Genomic DNA, 16,365 nt, shown 5'->3' with positions numbered 1-16,365 from the left:
AGATAATATAGCAACAGCTGACATTTGTTGCCGAAAACGTGCATCACTCTCTGCACATTTGGAGGAAACTATTTTCTCCCACAAACTCCAGGCAGCTTGCTGCCCTTTGTCGGAATGTGTTCGGGCCACGTTGCAGGCATGGTCATTGGGCCCACCCATCGTGGTCGCGGCCTTTTACCTCTGTTGTTATGGCGTCTGATTTACTGTGGCACAGCAAACTGGCCACCCAGTACCAGTAGCGGCTGGTGTTGTGGTAGAGTGGAGAGTGGGGGTAGAAGGGGCTGCGAGAGGATAACATTTTAAAAACTTCCCTGTAGCCAGCCCGCTCGTCTGCTCCCCTCCCCGCGGGCACCGGCTCCCGGACTACATGTGATGAGAGCAGCGTCAGGATTGGCCCGAGCGCTCTAAATTTGCGCTCTCAGGGAGGCTGGGAGCCTGTGCCTCCTGTCTCTATCCCACGCAGCTGAGTTGGATGCAGCTTCAGTGCGCATGACGGCCAAACCTTCATGCGCACTGATAGCAGTGCACTACTACTCCTCCTGCGCCTGTCATCCCCGTGGCCCCGCCCCCAAAGACATGGCAGGAAAGGACAAATAAAACAATAATAAAATGTGTTTATTATTGTTTTATTTCTCCTCTCCTGCCGTTTTGAGGGAGCTGGCCGGGGGCGACCGCTGCCTAGCACATCACTCTGGACCCTCCACGGCTTCCCGAGGAGGCAGCATGGCGGGAGAGACAGAGCTCAACAGATTTCAAACAGCGTGCAATAGCCAATGTTTCGTACTTCTCTTTTGTAAAAGACGAGTACTTTATCATACCAGGAGGAAACGCCACAGAAAGGAATATAGCCGGGTTCTATATCGGGTACTGGAGGGGAAAGCAGACCAGAATAATCTCAGGCTTACTCTGGTTCTGGAGTTCGGAGTTGGTGGCGCCTGCAGGGGCGTAGCTTCAGCGGGGTGTTACACCCCACTCATAAATGTATTATTTCATAAATAGTTGGGTACAAGAGCTTTCAATCTAGTATGCTAAGGGGTCATGTCGGATTTCACCTGGGTTTTTATATACTCAGTCAGACAAAATCACAAGAGAAAGAGCGCGCGTGCACGTGCGCACACACACACACACACACACACACACTCTCTCTCTCTCTCCCTCCTTTCTTTTGAAAATCTTAAACCATGGTTATTTTACTAAAAAACTGTGTTTTAAGTACCCTCTCACAATCCGCACTCCTTCCTCTTTCCACTGGCGCTTAAGCCCCACCTCATGTGCTGCTTCTCATATAATGATTAACATGATATGCCAGAGTTATTGTTGGAACATCTGAAGCTAAACCCCCTCCCCCCAGTCATACTGACCAAACTATGCCCCTGGACTGGTCCTTCCGGGCCACCATTCCTCTGAAGTTATGTCCCAGGACAAGGGCAGTAGTCCATATCCCAGGCAGGAACACTTGGTGTGCTCCTTCATGTAAGAGCCACGCCCTGGGTTCTAGAAGGCTACACACAGCCAATGCCTTAGCGCATGAGCATTATTGTCATGCAAGCACGAAAACCTCAGGATAACAGTGAAAACTACAGCTGAGCTTATCAGGATAGGGGTGCACATCCGTAAAACCAGGGTGCATTCCTGTCCCAACACACATGCTCAGTTCATCCTGCAGGACTGTATATGATAAGGTCACCTACACTTTTAACAAGTTTCTTTGAGTCAGTTCTTTCATAATGACATCTCCCTCAAAGGGGACACATCATTTCCCTCCAACTCTCTTAAAAGAAGTAGGGGTCCTTCCCACCATGAATAAGTCCCAGTGCATACTGAAATAGTTCACATCTGTGATTCAAAATCGCGGCTAATGGTAGCTTCTTGAACCACCATCTATGAAATTGCTCTGAAATTCTTCCTGAAATTGTCCTATCAATTAAAACCCCAGTACACTTATAAATAGCAGCGCACGTGTTTGAATGGAGAAAGAGATGAAATCAAAAAACACATGGAGTCTCTTAAGATTTGGAAGCATGATGCTGTGTCCAGATATCCACGCAACAACGCGACCCAGCCTTGCCCTATCCACAGCCAACTCATGCGTGTTTAGACTGGATACTGCCGCTCCCTGCCCACCATGTCTTATATACGGGTTTCACCTTCATCGTGAATTTTCTTCTCTTCAGATACCAGATAATGGTCTGTAGATGGTGGTGCTTCACATGTTGCCTAAACAGGTCCACCCATGTTTTAATCCACTATCGGTCTCATGGAGGAGGCCTTCAGTTTATATTTGGTGGCCTTGTCTCACATTTTGCACAACAGAGACTGCGAGGAGAATGGCTTCCATTTAATTTACCTGGATCACTCTCAACCTCAAGGGCTTTCAATCAATAGCACCGTTCTTAGGCTATTCACAATAGCAATAAAAACATATCTCAGGTGGAATTGCGATTAAATGCAATAGTTTGTCAAAATATTTGAACGAGGAGTGTTATTGGAAACAATGTTGAATTGGCCCATTTGGTGATTCAATGGTCCAAACCTTAGAAGTGATTGTGAAGATTAAGTCTTGATTGAGGTATGGTTATGGTTTTTTGGTGCACCAAGGACCTTTGCCAAATGCCATCTGACTAATGCCTCGTTCCACCAGATGACTCAGTTGGCCTATTCCTAGGATTTTACCTTCTGCAGTGTAGTCACATGGCTGTTTTTTCAAGTTCCTTGTAAACATTCTGGTAAGATGCATGCTCTTGTCAAGGCACTGGCCAAAGATCAGCTTTTCAACTTTTTGAGAGTTACAGTAATCGGTGTAACAAAGATACAGTAACTGTGGCAATGCATGAACAAGGTAATGGTCAGTGACAAGAAAGAGTAATCAGCACATCTTAGTTTACGCATGAAGAAGCTTGTGTCTATGCCTTAGAGCGAGTACTAAAAATGATTAATGGAAGGGTGCTAAATACGTGTGTTTTTTGTGGACACTGAAGTGTTGTGAAGTAGTGTTAATTAAAGCAACCCTATAGACTCATCTTAAGTCCTTGTTTCCTCAGTTCATTGGTCATTTGTTTTATGGAATTTACATAATGAAATGTATTCAACCTACTGGTTGTCCTGAAGAAGGCTACTTTAGTTGTGGGTGTGTTGAAACATTAATCCTTAAATGCAAAAAACTGGAGCGTATATGGCGAGGATCATACGATCCGGTGGCCAAAGCCCTTTACAGATCAGCTCTCAAAGAGTTTCATAAACTCAAACGCATTGTCATGAAACAGTACTTTACGGATAAAATTAAAAGAGCAGAAAATTCCACCAAGGCCCTCTTTAACATTGTTAAGGAGTTCGCAAACCCCTCTGCTTTGGCATGCCCTGTCACCCCCAGCCAATTGCTTAGCGATGGCCTGTCTGACTTCTTTTATGAGAAAATCGTGAACATCACGGCAACTATTCAACAGATTCCCATAGCAGTTACTTCAGTCCATGACACCACTTGTGCTGAAGTATTTACCTCATTTAAACCTCTGTCCGAAAATTACGCCTTGTCCTTGTTTCTAAAATGTAAATCCGGATCCCCGCTCGATCCAGCCCCGGCTCAGATTCTGAATGAAATAGCTCCGCTACTGATTAAACCTCTGTTACAAATCTGGAACTCCTCCCTGAAATCGGGCCTCTTTCCCTCTTTGTGGAAACATGCGCTGTTGTTATCAATCTTGAAAAAAACGAGTGCTGACCCATTATGTTTTAGTAACTACAGGCCCATCTCACTTCTCCCTAAGCCAGCAAAAGTGTTAGAGAAGGTGGTACAAGAGCAATTGTCCGAATACCTAGAAACTAACCACCTGCTTCATGACACCCAATCAGGATTCAGGCCGAACTTTAGCACTGAATCAGCCCTGCTGGAAGCGACTGAGTCAATTCGCGAATGTGTGGAAAGGGGAGAGGAGGCCATGCTGGTCCTCCTCGACCTATCCGCAGCATTCAACACCATCTCCCATGACATTTTGCTAAATCGCCTTCAGGAGGTGGGCATTGGAGGGATCCCGCTGGCCTGGGTGAAATCATTTCTGACGGGCAGATTCCAACAGGTCGCCCTTGGCCCTTTTGTTTCCACTGAGAAACCATTAATATGGGGGGTTCCGCAGGGATCTGCCCTGAGCCCCCTCCTATTCAATGTGTACCTGATGCCGTTGGCGAAGGTGGTCGAATCTTGGGGCGTCAGAGTGATCTTTTACGCTGATGATACTCAGCTTGTGTTTTCATTTAAGGATCACTCTGAAAGCTCTTTGGCTAATTTTCGCCACTGCCTGGTAAACATCGCCTCCTGGATGTCCATCAACAACTTAAAATCGAATGCTGATAAAACGGAGGTCCTATTTTTTAACCCGAAATCTTCCATCCCCATCAACATCTGGTGGCCATCTGAACTTAATCCTCCCCCGGCGCCAGTTCAAGCTGCCCGTAATTTAGGCTTCCAATTTGACACAGCTCTTTCCTGCAAAACCCAAATTAATAAAGTCTCATCATCCTGCTTTGGAAAACTCCGAATGATTAAAAAAATCATTCCTTTTTTGCCTCTTGAGTCCCGCAGAACAGTAGTCCATGCCTTAATAACGTCCCACCTGGACTACGCAAACAGTTTGTACGTTGGGGCCCCAGCGTACCTCATCAATCGTCTGCAAACAGTGCAGAATTCAGCTGCCAGGCTGATCTGTAACATTCCTTATCGCCACTCGATTTCACCTTATCTGGCCAAACTGCACTGGTTACCAGTGAGATATCGCATTCAGTTTAAGTCTCTAGTCCTCGCCTTCAGAGCTCTCAATGGCCGAGGCCCAGCATACCTAATGCATAGACTCAGGCTGACTCATGCGACGCGGGATCTGAGATCCAACCATCTTCGCCTTATGTTCTGCCCACGATTCCGTCTGGCACGTATGGGTGGCAGGGCTTTTGCCGTGGCCACCTCCAGATTGTGGAATCTTCTACCGGTGGAACTCAGATTTTTGACATCAGAGCCTCTGTTTCGAAGGAAACTGAAGACCTGGCTCTTCTCTCGCACCTAGCCTCATCGATCCTCTTCAGTTCACCCTCCCGGACCTTTTTATTCACTTGTTGTCAGCGCCGGGACACCCCCGTTGGGGGTAGCTGAGAGCTTTACAAATTTCTAAATAAATAAATCAAGAAAGTAAGTCCTTGGAATGTTATGGTTTAATTGCATTTTATTTAATATCACAAAGTGTGAATTATACAATACCGATGCTATGGGATACTGATACTAATATTGATTGTCTACCTTCCTTATTGGTTTGTATGATTGATGTGTCATCTGCTGAAAGTTGTTTGCTGCTTGATGTGCTTTGAACAAAATGTTCATAACTATAATTAAATGTTGTGCCTACTTAGAGTTGTTCCTGTTAAGTTTCAAGTATGTTGCATTACCTTTTTCTTGTAATAAAGAATGAGTGCTGAGTTCTCACAATTTAACCTTTTGGAATGCCAGGGAAGAGGGTTTTGGCAACACAAAAAGTACTTTTATGTTTGCAACTGCTTTTATGTGACAACCTAATCCTTCCAGGTGTCTATAATATATAATTGAGTAGGTATTTATTTTTGCTCTTTGGGGTTCATGTGAGTAGCTGGCGAGAAGGCAGCATGTTTGTGTTTTACTCATATTGACCTGTCGCCTTGTTTTAATTATATATGGCTCTTCTGTATATCAGTGAGGGCATGAGACCAACCATGCATCATGTAAGCACTTCTGTTATGTGCTGGAGTGGTGAGTATACATTAGGTAGGATATGGCTGTTTTGTTTCACTATGCACGCAGCCCTTCCTGTATGTGCAAAGTGTAATATATCTGCAGTGTTTATGGCAGCAGTGATTTACTAGTCACACAATACATCCTGATGGCTTGATAGTTATCTATGCCCCGGTATGACGCTGTGCATACGCGCTGTGCAATAGACTTCAGTATTGAATCCTTATATATCGCAGAGTGCAGTGACGAGTGTGCATTCTGTTTGTGGAACTGCATTACACTTAGGATGGACATTACCAAAGTGCTATGCTGGAGTCCTGAATATACATGCCCTTTGAATGCCACAGTGCTGCATTATTTTCCTATGCAAAAAGAACAAATGATGGACGGAATGCTGAACAATGTCAAACACTCACTCACCCCCGCCCAGTACAGAGATCTGGGTCTAAATCCGTCGTTTGTTTTTTTGCTCACCACACCATTCCAGTTTGGACCCAGCCATATGCAACTCAGTCTTGACCATGCGCCCAATGGGAACAGTCCAGCCGAACTGCCAGGCCAGGTCCTTCCTGGATTGGAAACAAGCATCCTGGGACCGGTTATGGCGTATCACCCCTCATCAGCCAGGATAGCTTGACTCCAGTGGCATGGAGAGCACGGGACCATGACTGGGCATACCCATCCCACTAAGGGCAGTTTGGGCTGGACTATTCCCATGGGTGCAGAGTCAAGCCTGATTTACATATAGCTGGGTCCCAACTGGAATGGCATGACTGGGGGTGAATGTTTGATTTGTTCAGTATTCCATCCATCATCTGTTCATTTTCCATTATTCATGTAGGCACTATACAGACCGAAGTGCTGCATTTGTAGGAGACTACAGTTTTCTTACAAAGCACCCAGTACATTCCTTTGCAACCACTGCAGTCCTGGAGTACAGCACGGAGTATAAATGCAGTAAAAGCTCCACGTTTAAAATAAAAGCAATCTCCTAAGATACATTTAGAGTCTCGAGGTATAGCCATATGGACCCACATAGTGATGGCTGACATTACCGACCTCTTCATGTATATATCACAAAAGTGGGGGAGGCTTTGTGTTATATCAATCACTCAAGACGTATACAGCACGGTAGGCGATAGCAATATATAATACATTTAAGACAGACAGCGCGCGGCCCTAGCTGCTACCCCCTAGTGATGGCCATGAGCATATACCCATATGTAAGGCACGATACTGGGCATATATGCAATATAATGGACAGCACTGCTTAGTTATGTTTATAGTACTTTACAAAGTACAGCACTAAAGCAGCAGAATTAATAGTTTTTTGCTTGTAAAAATGTAACATAAAGGGTCCAATGTCCTGGCCTGAATTGGGGTCCTTGTTGCCCTGGTTAAGCCACTGCACAAGAGGAAACAAGCCTTAGGCAGCACAGGGAGGTCACAGAAGCGCAGCCTGCATCCCCTGCGGTGCTGCTCAGAAGGAGTGTGCACAGGAGGCTGGAGGTCACAGGCTCCCTACAATCCTGCAAACCTGCTCGGCACAGTGAAGAAACAAGCCCTAGGCAGTGCAGGGAGGTCACAGAGGCACACCCAGCACCCCCTGCGGTGCTGCTAAGAAGGAGTGTGCACCGGAGGCTGGAGGTCACAGGCTCCCTACAATCTGCAGAGCTCCTCTGCACAGTGAGGAAACAAGCCCTAGGCAGTGCAGGGAGGTCACAGAGGCACACATGCACCCCCTGCGGTGCTGCTCAGAAGGAGTGTGCACCGGGGGCTGGAGGTCACAGGCTTCCTACAATCCTGCACAGCTCTTCTGCACAGTGAGACAAAACAAGCTCTAGGCAGCGCAGGGCGGTCGCAGAGGCACACCCCTCACCCCTGCGGTGCTGCTCAGAATGAGTGAGCAGCGGATGCTGGACGTCACAGGCTCCTACAATCCTGCAGAGCTCCTCTGCACAGTGAGGAAACAAGCCCTAGGCGGTGCAGGGAGATCACAGAGGCACACCCCGCACCCCCTGCGGTGCTGCTCAGAATGAGTGTGTACAAAGGCTGGAGGTCACAGGCTCCCTACAATCCTGCAGAGCTGTTCTGCACAATGAGAGGAAACTAGCCCTAGGCAGTGTAGGGGGGTCACAGACGCACACCCCGTATCCCCTGGGGTGCTGCTCAGAAGGAGTGTGCACTGGAGGCCACAGGCTCCCTACAATCCTGCACAGCTCTTCTGCAAAGTGAGTAAACAAGCCCTAGGCAGTGTAGGGGGGTCACAGAGGCACACCCCGCACCCCCCAACGGTGCGGCTCAGAATGAGTGTGCACCGGAGGCTGGAGGTCACAGGCCTCCTACAATCCTGCAGAGCTCCTCTACACAGTGAGAGGAAACAAGCCCTAGGCAGTGCAGGGAGGTGACACAGGCACACCCCCTCACCCCCTGCGGTACTGCTCAGAAGGAGTGTGCACGAAGCCTGGAGGTCACAGGCCTCCTACAATCCTGCAGAGCTCTTCTACACAGTGAGAGGAAATAAGCCCAGGGCAGTGCAGGGAGGTCACACAGGCACAACCCGCACCCCCTGCACCGAGGCTGGAGGTCACAGGTTCCTACAATCCTGCAGAGCTCCTCTGCAGAGTGAACTGGCTCGACGAGCACTGCAGGCAGAGGTGAGGAGGAGAGCACGGTTGGTGCCTGACCTTGGAGTGACCTCAGCTGCTGGCATCACCCACAAACAGGACATGGATACGGGCTGGGTGGCTCCTAGCAGAGGCGCAGCCCTCAGCCCCTTCTGTACCTAAGAGGCCAAGTCATGGCACCGCGTGTGCCTGCATTGACCTACTGCATATGTGAACCTTCTTTGAGCACAGTGCTGAGGTCACAGGCGGCAAATAGGACTGTATCTCTGTACTGCGTATGTACCCCTCTCTAAGGTACGTCACTGGGTATGTATGCCTTGTGACTGCCTACAGTCCATCAAGGGCACACTGCCTGTGCAGAGTACAGCACTGAATACTGATGCTGTGCAGTGTCTGTGTTGTCCTACGTTGCTGAATGCAAACAGAGCTGTAACTGCTGCAGTGCAGAGGCACACGACAGAGTCTAGGCGCCTCTCTCCTCTGAGGAACAACGCTGCAGAACAGGCTTGTACAACACGCGACTAAGAGGTGCTGACTCCAGCCTTACACGAATGATTCTACATGATTCTTCTAAACCTTGAATAACCTCTTGAAATGATTCCTACTTGAGATCGGTGTCTGTAATAAAGCAGGAATTTGCTCTAATTATGAAACAAAACATTTGCATGAATAAAGAATCAATCTTTCCACCTCATTAAGTTAAATTTGAATATGTCCGGTTTTTTTTGTTGCTCCATAGAAAAGCCCTTTCCCAGTCCAAAAGTTGGGGACATTAATACCAAAAAGGCTAAATGTCCCCATATTTATGACTTTCGTACTATAATCAATGGCTATGAGTTTCGTACAACAATCAGTACCTGAAAGGTGACCAGACAACTGTATTAAAAGGACTGCAGCTGTGCTGACTATCGGTCAAGATTTTTGGTCCATCTGAGCTAAAGGCAAATATATTTTGTTGAACCCTCCAGATCAGGCAGCAGATGGCGCATTATGTGGCAAGACCATAAAAGTCATCATTTCGCAGAAAATGCTGTGGCTGCAGAACCCTATATTTCGAGTAGACCTGGGTGTAATGAACTGACGCACTTCTCATATTGTGAGGTGCACTGGTGAGTGTCCACACTGTGTGCATGCCTTAAGTACTTAATGGCATTAGCCCCTAGTCAGAGTACAGTGCCCAGAATACAAGCTGTGCATGTGGCCACAATGTTGGCTAAAGTCAGGCTGCTCCTCTCAGATAAACTCAAATAAGGCTAGGAGATGTTTGAGGTTACTTGTGTCCCCTTCAAAGAGAAGGTGGAGCCGATGCCCCTTTAGAGTGTACCAGGCAAGAATGCACGTGGACTGTCCCCTTCTCCAATGGCAGAAGCCAACTAAAAACGATGGAATGGAATGATACCCAAGAAGAATCCTAAGCAGCATTGTTTCAGACCTACCAATTTATCACTTTTTTGTTGTCTCTGTTGGCCGCCCAATTGAGTGGATCACAGTGACATGTGCCAGGGTAAAGGGGGTGTCAGCTTCCAATTACTAATAAGGACTAATAAATCATATGTCCATCTGGGTTCGATTGCGTTTGTCTAGAATGGAAAGGACTGAAATTCCCAGTAAGAGAAAAATATTGACTCACTCATTTCCACTCATCACTTTCATTCGCCTGGGGCAGACTGGATGAGTCAATCATAACACTGTTCCTACCACACCAACCACCATGTGGAATTCTGCTCCATCTAATCACGACTGGCCTAGCGTTCCAGCACTTGGTTTTCTCTGGTGTCAAAACGCGGAACTTGATTTTACCAACTGGTAATTGCTGCCGGTAAATCGCATAAGGCACCTGGAGAGACAGCAGCCAGACTCGTTCTCTCAATTCCTGATTGCCTCCTTCTCCTCCCCGCCCCACACAGAAGCCCCCACACATTATTTACCATCCAATCAGAGCAGGTGATTAATGTGTTTGTTAAACCCCTCAGAATAGGGAATATGGCGCCTAATTCTGCACATTAATTCCATGTCCACACACGTATACCCCATTCCAAGCAGTTTAACTCATAATAGAAGGAATTTCATGTTGAGATACCGGCTGAAACTTCCAGCCACTGGGAATCTCAACATTGAATTCTGCCCAACTCGTAATCTGGGCCAATATAGTGTTTTCTCTTGCCACCTAACTCATCACACATTGCTGCATATACTTGCATTTCCTGCGGTGCAGAACTGAATGCAAATACTGGGCTAGATTTACAAAGATGTGACTCAGTGCAACGTAGCAAGACAACTTGCTGCGCTGTGTCATATGGAGAATGCAGGAATGGTTATATCTACTAAGATATGACACATTCCTTCTCTCTCCCTGCCCGGGCGCACACAGTGCAGACTAGCGCCAACACATGCACCCTTGCAGGTTTGCTAGTAGTAAATTTGGGAATGTGTAAAAATCCATGGGTGGATCCAAGGCCAGAGTAAAGCAAGGCAGCAACTTGCGCTGCACTGCATTACTCCAGATTTACTACGCCACACAGAGCCACGCGAGGTGGCTTTGGGTGGAATAGTAAATCTCAATTAAGGCTTGTGTAGGCCTTGCTTCACGTTGTGTGACGCAAGGGCAATTCAATCCTTTCGTAGATCTGACCCCTAGTGTTCATGACGTCAGTGGTATAGATCTCCATCACGAATGAGTAAAGGAATGTGGTACACACATAGATCCCTCCATTCCCGCCAGCTTATGGAACAAAGAGCTCAGGGGCATGACACAGGCCCCAGCATCCCCTGCAGTGCAGGGGGGGCCCAAGCTCCAGGGGGCCCCCTCAGCACTAAACTGCGGCCGGAGAGCTCTTGATAGAGTCCGGTGGGGGCCCCTCCACGTACCTTGCAGGGGGCCCCCTCAATTATCCGGACTCCACTGAAAGAGCTCTCACAAATGCTTTCCTTCCAAGGGAACAGACACACTGCATAGCACTTGAGTACAGTGGAGCACTAGGAGCTGTTCGAGTTTACTGTTGGAAGTACCATCCGCCAACCACAGCAAGATCCTAAGCCAAGCTTTCTCCCGCCTTGACCCAATATGTGGGAAGCTTGTCTCAAAGCACGCCGGACTAAACACGTAGCTTGGGGGGGGGGGTCACAAAAGACTTCAAAAACTCACCCCTTCTCACTCCACCTCTCACAAAACCTGTCCTTACCTCGCCCTATGATTCTGCTATGGTATTTATGCCCAGATTCTAAAAGATTTTGTGTCGGCTTTACGTTTCTTTTTTAACACAGACACAAAGCAAAGTCTATTGGATTGGCTTACAATTCGACATAAGTTTTGCTTTGCGTTGGAGTGTAACCCAAAGTAACGCAACACAGCACAATGCACTGCCTTGAGTTACTTTGTGTCAGGGGGGTGTTCCATGGGTGGTGGACGGCCATTCCCATGCAACCACCCATGGGTTCTGACGCAACCATCCATGGAACTTGATGCATTTCCGTATCTACAATGGATTGTACATAGAAATATGTGCCAAAATCCTGCACCTCCCAAAGGTAGCATAACAAGGAGAAATTCTTTTAATTTCTCCTAGTTTTTTCTTCTTTGCATGTGTGCTGCATTCTATAGCATGCATACAAAAAGGAAAGGGCCTTTAAAGCATAGTTTGTGCACAGGAAGGGTCGCCTTGCTACTCAAAAAACCATACTGTTCACAATGCAGAAACCCTTGCATTATGGTACAAGGGTGCCGGCGTTGGAGCATGGCTGCCAAATATGCACCAGCACCCAGAAGGCAGAACATTGCCACTTCTTAGTAGATAGATATCTGTACTAGCTACGCTGCATTACGTGAATTCTTTGTAAATCCTGAACCAAATGTTTACTCTCTACCCTTAACTATCTGTAAAGCACTCTGTAGCCTTTTGCCTCAATTTGTGCTATAGAAATCCCATAAAATACCAGATCGGACCCTACTATTCACTTACAGCTTGCCTTATGACTTACATAAACTAAAAGTATTACCGAGTGTACATGCTAGGTTCTTAAGGATGTCCCTTCCTGGAGTGTACCCCCATAACCCGTGCCGAGCCTTCCTGTATCTGTTATTACACAAGAGTGGCGGTACGGCGCTGAGCCTACCTGCATCTGTTATTACATTCGAGTGGCGGTACAGTGCCGAGCCTACCTGTATTTGTTATTACACAAGAGTGGCGGTACAGTGCCGAGCCTACCTGCATCGGTTATTACACAAGAGTGGCGGTACGGTGCCGAGCCTACCTGCATCTGTTATTACACAAGAGTGGCGGTACAGTGCTGAGCCTACCTGCATCTGTTATTACACAAGAGTGGCGGTACGGTGCCGAGCCTACCTGCATCTGTTATTACACAAGAGTGGCGGTACAGTGCCGAGCCTACCTGCATCTGTTATTACACAAGAGTGGCGGTACGGTGCCGAGCCTACCTGCATCTGTTATTACACAAGAGTGGCGGTACAGTGCCGAGCCTACCTGCATCTGTTATTACACAAGAGTGGTGGTACAGTGCCGAGCCTACCTGCATCTGTTATTACACAAGAGTGGCGGTACGGTGCCAAGCCTACCTGCATCTGTTATTACACAAGAGAGGCGGTACAGTGCCGAGCCTACCTGCATCTGTTATTACACAAGAGTGGCGGTACGGTGCTAAGCCTACTTGTATCTGTTATTACACAAGAGTGGCGGTACGGTGCTGAGCCTACCTGCATCTGTTATTACACAAGAGTCGCGGTACAGTGCCGAGCCTACCCGTATCTGTTATTACACAAGTTTGGCGGTACGGTGCTGAGCCTACCTGCATCTGTTATTACACAAGAGTGGCGGTACGGTGCCGAGCCTACCTGCATCTGTTATTACACAAGAGTGGCGGTACAGTGCCGAGCCTACCTGCATCTGTTATTACACAAGAGTGGCGGTACGGTGCTGAGCCTACCTGCATCTGTTATTACATTCGAGTGGCGGTACAGTGCTGAGCCTACCTGCATCCGTTATTACATACGAGTGGCGAAACTGTGCCAAGCCTACCTGCATCTGTTATTACACACGAGTGGCGGTACGGGCCGAGCCTACCTGCACCTGTTATTACATTCGAGTGGAGGTACAGTGCCGAGCCTACCTGCATCTGTTATTACATACGAGTGGCGGTACAGTGCCGAGCCTACCTGCATCTGTTATTACACAAGAGTGGCGGTACGGTGCTGAGCCTACCTGCATCTGTTATTACACACGAGTGGCGGTACGGTGCCGAGCCTACTTGCATCTGTTATTACACAAGAGTGGCGGTATGGTGCTGAGCCTACCTGCATCTGTTATTACATACGAGTGGCGATACTGTGCGGAGCCTACCTGCATCTGTTATTACATTCGAGTGGCGGTACGGTGCTGAGCCTACCTGAATCTGTTATTACATACGACTGGCGATACTGTGCGGAGCCTACCTGCATCTGTTAGTACACAAGAGTGGCTGTACGGTGCCAAGCCTACCTGCATCTGTTATTACAGACGGTGGCGAAACTGTGTCGAGCCTACCTGCATCTGTTATTACACACGAGTGGCGGTACGGTGCCGAGCCTACCTGCATCTGTTATTACACACGAGTGGCGGTTCGGTGCTGAGCCTACCTGCATCTGTTATTTCACAAGAGTGGCGGTACGGTGCCGAGTCTACCTCCATCTGTTACTACACAAGAGTGGGGGTAGAGTGCCAAGCCTACTTGCTTCTGTTATTTTCCGAGTGGTGGTACAGTGTTGAGCATACTTGCAGATGTTATTTTACGAGTGGTGGTATGGAGCCGAGCCAACCTGCATCCGTTATTACACACAAGTGGCGGTACGGTGCCGAGCGTACCTGCATCCGTTATTACACACAAGTGGTGGTACAGTGCAGAGTGTACGTGTTGCTGATGTTACAGGGTTGACTGTACATGTAAATAAATGTTACCTCACCCTACTGGTGGTGCAGTGCAGAGTACACGTCCGTCTGTTATCTCACACGACTGTTGGCTCAGAGCCGAGTCTGCTTGCATCTGTTATCGCACGACTGGTGAGACAGAGCTCAATGTACGTTATGTCACACGACTGGTGATACAGCGCAGAGCGTACATGCACATGTTATCAAAGGCTGGTGGTTACAGCATGTGCCCATCACTCCATCCATACAAGGGAAAGCGTCTACAGCATGATGTGGTCTGATGACTAGATTGGTGGGTTTAAAGACCATGACGCCCCTTTATTATTCCCCCGTCACTATTTGGAACTCGCTGTCTGATCCTCGACAAATGGCTTGATCTGTCTGCCTGTGTTCTATAAGTGGGGATGGCAGGTTGCAGGCTACCTCCATACATCCTCAGACATACATAAACAAAACATTTGTTTTACATATAGCTCTTTGCGTCCCCACCTGTGGCACTGTGCCAGGTTCCACGCAGCGCTTTAGAATGGACCCCGCTTTACTTCATGAATACAAGGATCTCCGACAGTGGAATTAGAAGGGGTTTATTTCGTCTGCAGCCACGAGCATTCCATGCACTCCCAGGAGCTGCTCTTCGTGGGCAGGGCCCGGTGACCGTCCTGGCAGAACCAGGGGCATGTCCGGAAACAGTGCAACATAATCAACGTCTTTATTATTAGCGCTGCATGTCAAATATTAAGACTCCCCCCGCCCCTTCCAACAACTGCAGCTTCCCAGTAGAGCGAAGGAAACTGGAATGAAGCCAGACACACCCACCCGTCTGTATAACGAGTGCATCCTCGCGTGCACACCACTCTTAGCAAGGTCACTGCGTGGGAGAGGTCACCGCATAATCACAGTACAGTTATGATCATCCTTCTACCACCTAGCGCTTGCCACATGTATGGGGCTCTGTGCGCTGCAAACCGCACCAGTGTTTTAAATGGGTAAGCGCTGGCAGGTGCAGCCCTTGTAATGGGCAAGCACCTGCACTTCTCAGTAGCAAACATATGCTCCAGGATAGTGGGTACCTGCACTTCTATCATTCAGTTTGAAGCACCAAACAGCAAGTGCTATTAAAACTGTCGACCTCGGAAGAATGAAAGCCTTAGTAAGTCCCGACGCAGCAGCCCCGTTAGATCCTTTTGCGGCAGGGTTAATTCCTAGTTGTGCAGCGAGTACACCAACCTTCTAAGCTACAACTACGCACAGCTGGAACTATACTGCGCGCTTCCTCGCGGGACTGCGTCAGCGTGGGGCAGACGGGCACCAGCAGTGACCCTCCCAGAAGCATATTCTACCCTCTTACATTCATCACCTGGGTGCTGGAATGCTACTCACCCGCAGCAGCGGTACGCCTCCTCCCGTGAGTCTGCGCAGAGGACTTCGGGCCTTGCGAACGCTGGGGGTATTTATACCTCACTCCCAGCTCCCAGTATCCGCAGCATCAGTGAGTCAGCGACGAGGAATGTACCCGGAGCTTTCTAGAATCGCATCTGCTGCTCAGTGATGCGCACAGATCTCCACTGGAGGGCGCCTCTGGACCACCTATCTATCCCTTCTTTATTATCCCTGAATGGATTTGAGTTGGACTGTTGCAGGGCAAACGGTGCCTTGTTTTACAGGAAAAATACGTGGGGAGACTGCACCAATATTGCAATCAATTGCACAATCGCCCGAAACATTCCGATACCGCATGCAATTACTCACACCTTCCCGAAACGATAATAACGATATAAGCATCAGCAAAAACATGTGAAAAAGGTTCAAAACACAATTTTTTTACTTTTTTTTTTTTTGCATATTTATATATCGCGAACTCGACCCGAAGGTATTGGAGCGCTTTACATAGCACCGTATTTACATTACACATTCAGGCACGGGGAAATTAAGTGATTTGCCCAGAATCACAAGATGTGGACGCGACCTCGAGGCTCGATCCCTGGTTTCCTGCACCAGAGGTACAGTTGATGCGAAACATACTGCAGTTGTTTATATGTTTCCACTTCTAGGTAAGTGGGTGCATTCTGGGAGA

At 48.0% G+C, this 16,365-nt stretch overlaps 1 protein-coding gene across 2 annotated transcripts in view; it reads right to left on the bottom strand.

The window, feature by feature from the left end:
• LOC146822030 (clusterin-like) overlaps positions 1 to 15,799 on the bottom strand; it is a 109,169-nt gene extending 93,370 nt beyond the window's left edge. For both annotated transcript variants that reach the window (XM_085613140.1, XM_085613141.1), the window contains exon 1: positions 15,672 to 15,799. The gene's annotated coding sequence lies outside the window, so the exon portion shown is untranslated. The remainder of the gene's footprint in view (positions 1 to 15,671) is intronic.
• Positions 15,800 to 16,365: the final 566 nt, after the last annotated feature.

This window comes from Triturus cristatus, chromosome 6 (assembly GCF_964204655.1).
Source record: "Triturus cristatus chromosome 6, aTriCri1.1, whole genome shotgun sequence".
NCBI classification, from domain to species: domain Eukaryota; kingdom Metazoa; phylum Chordata; class Amphibia; order Caudata; family Salamandridae; genus Triturus; species Triturus cristatus.
Note: the sequence above shows the minus strand (reverse complement) of the source record. Positions and strands in the feature narration are given on the sequence as shown.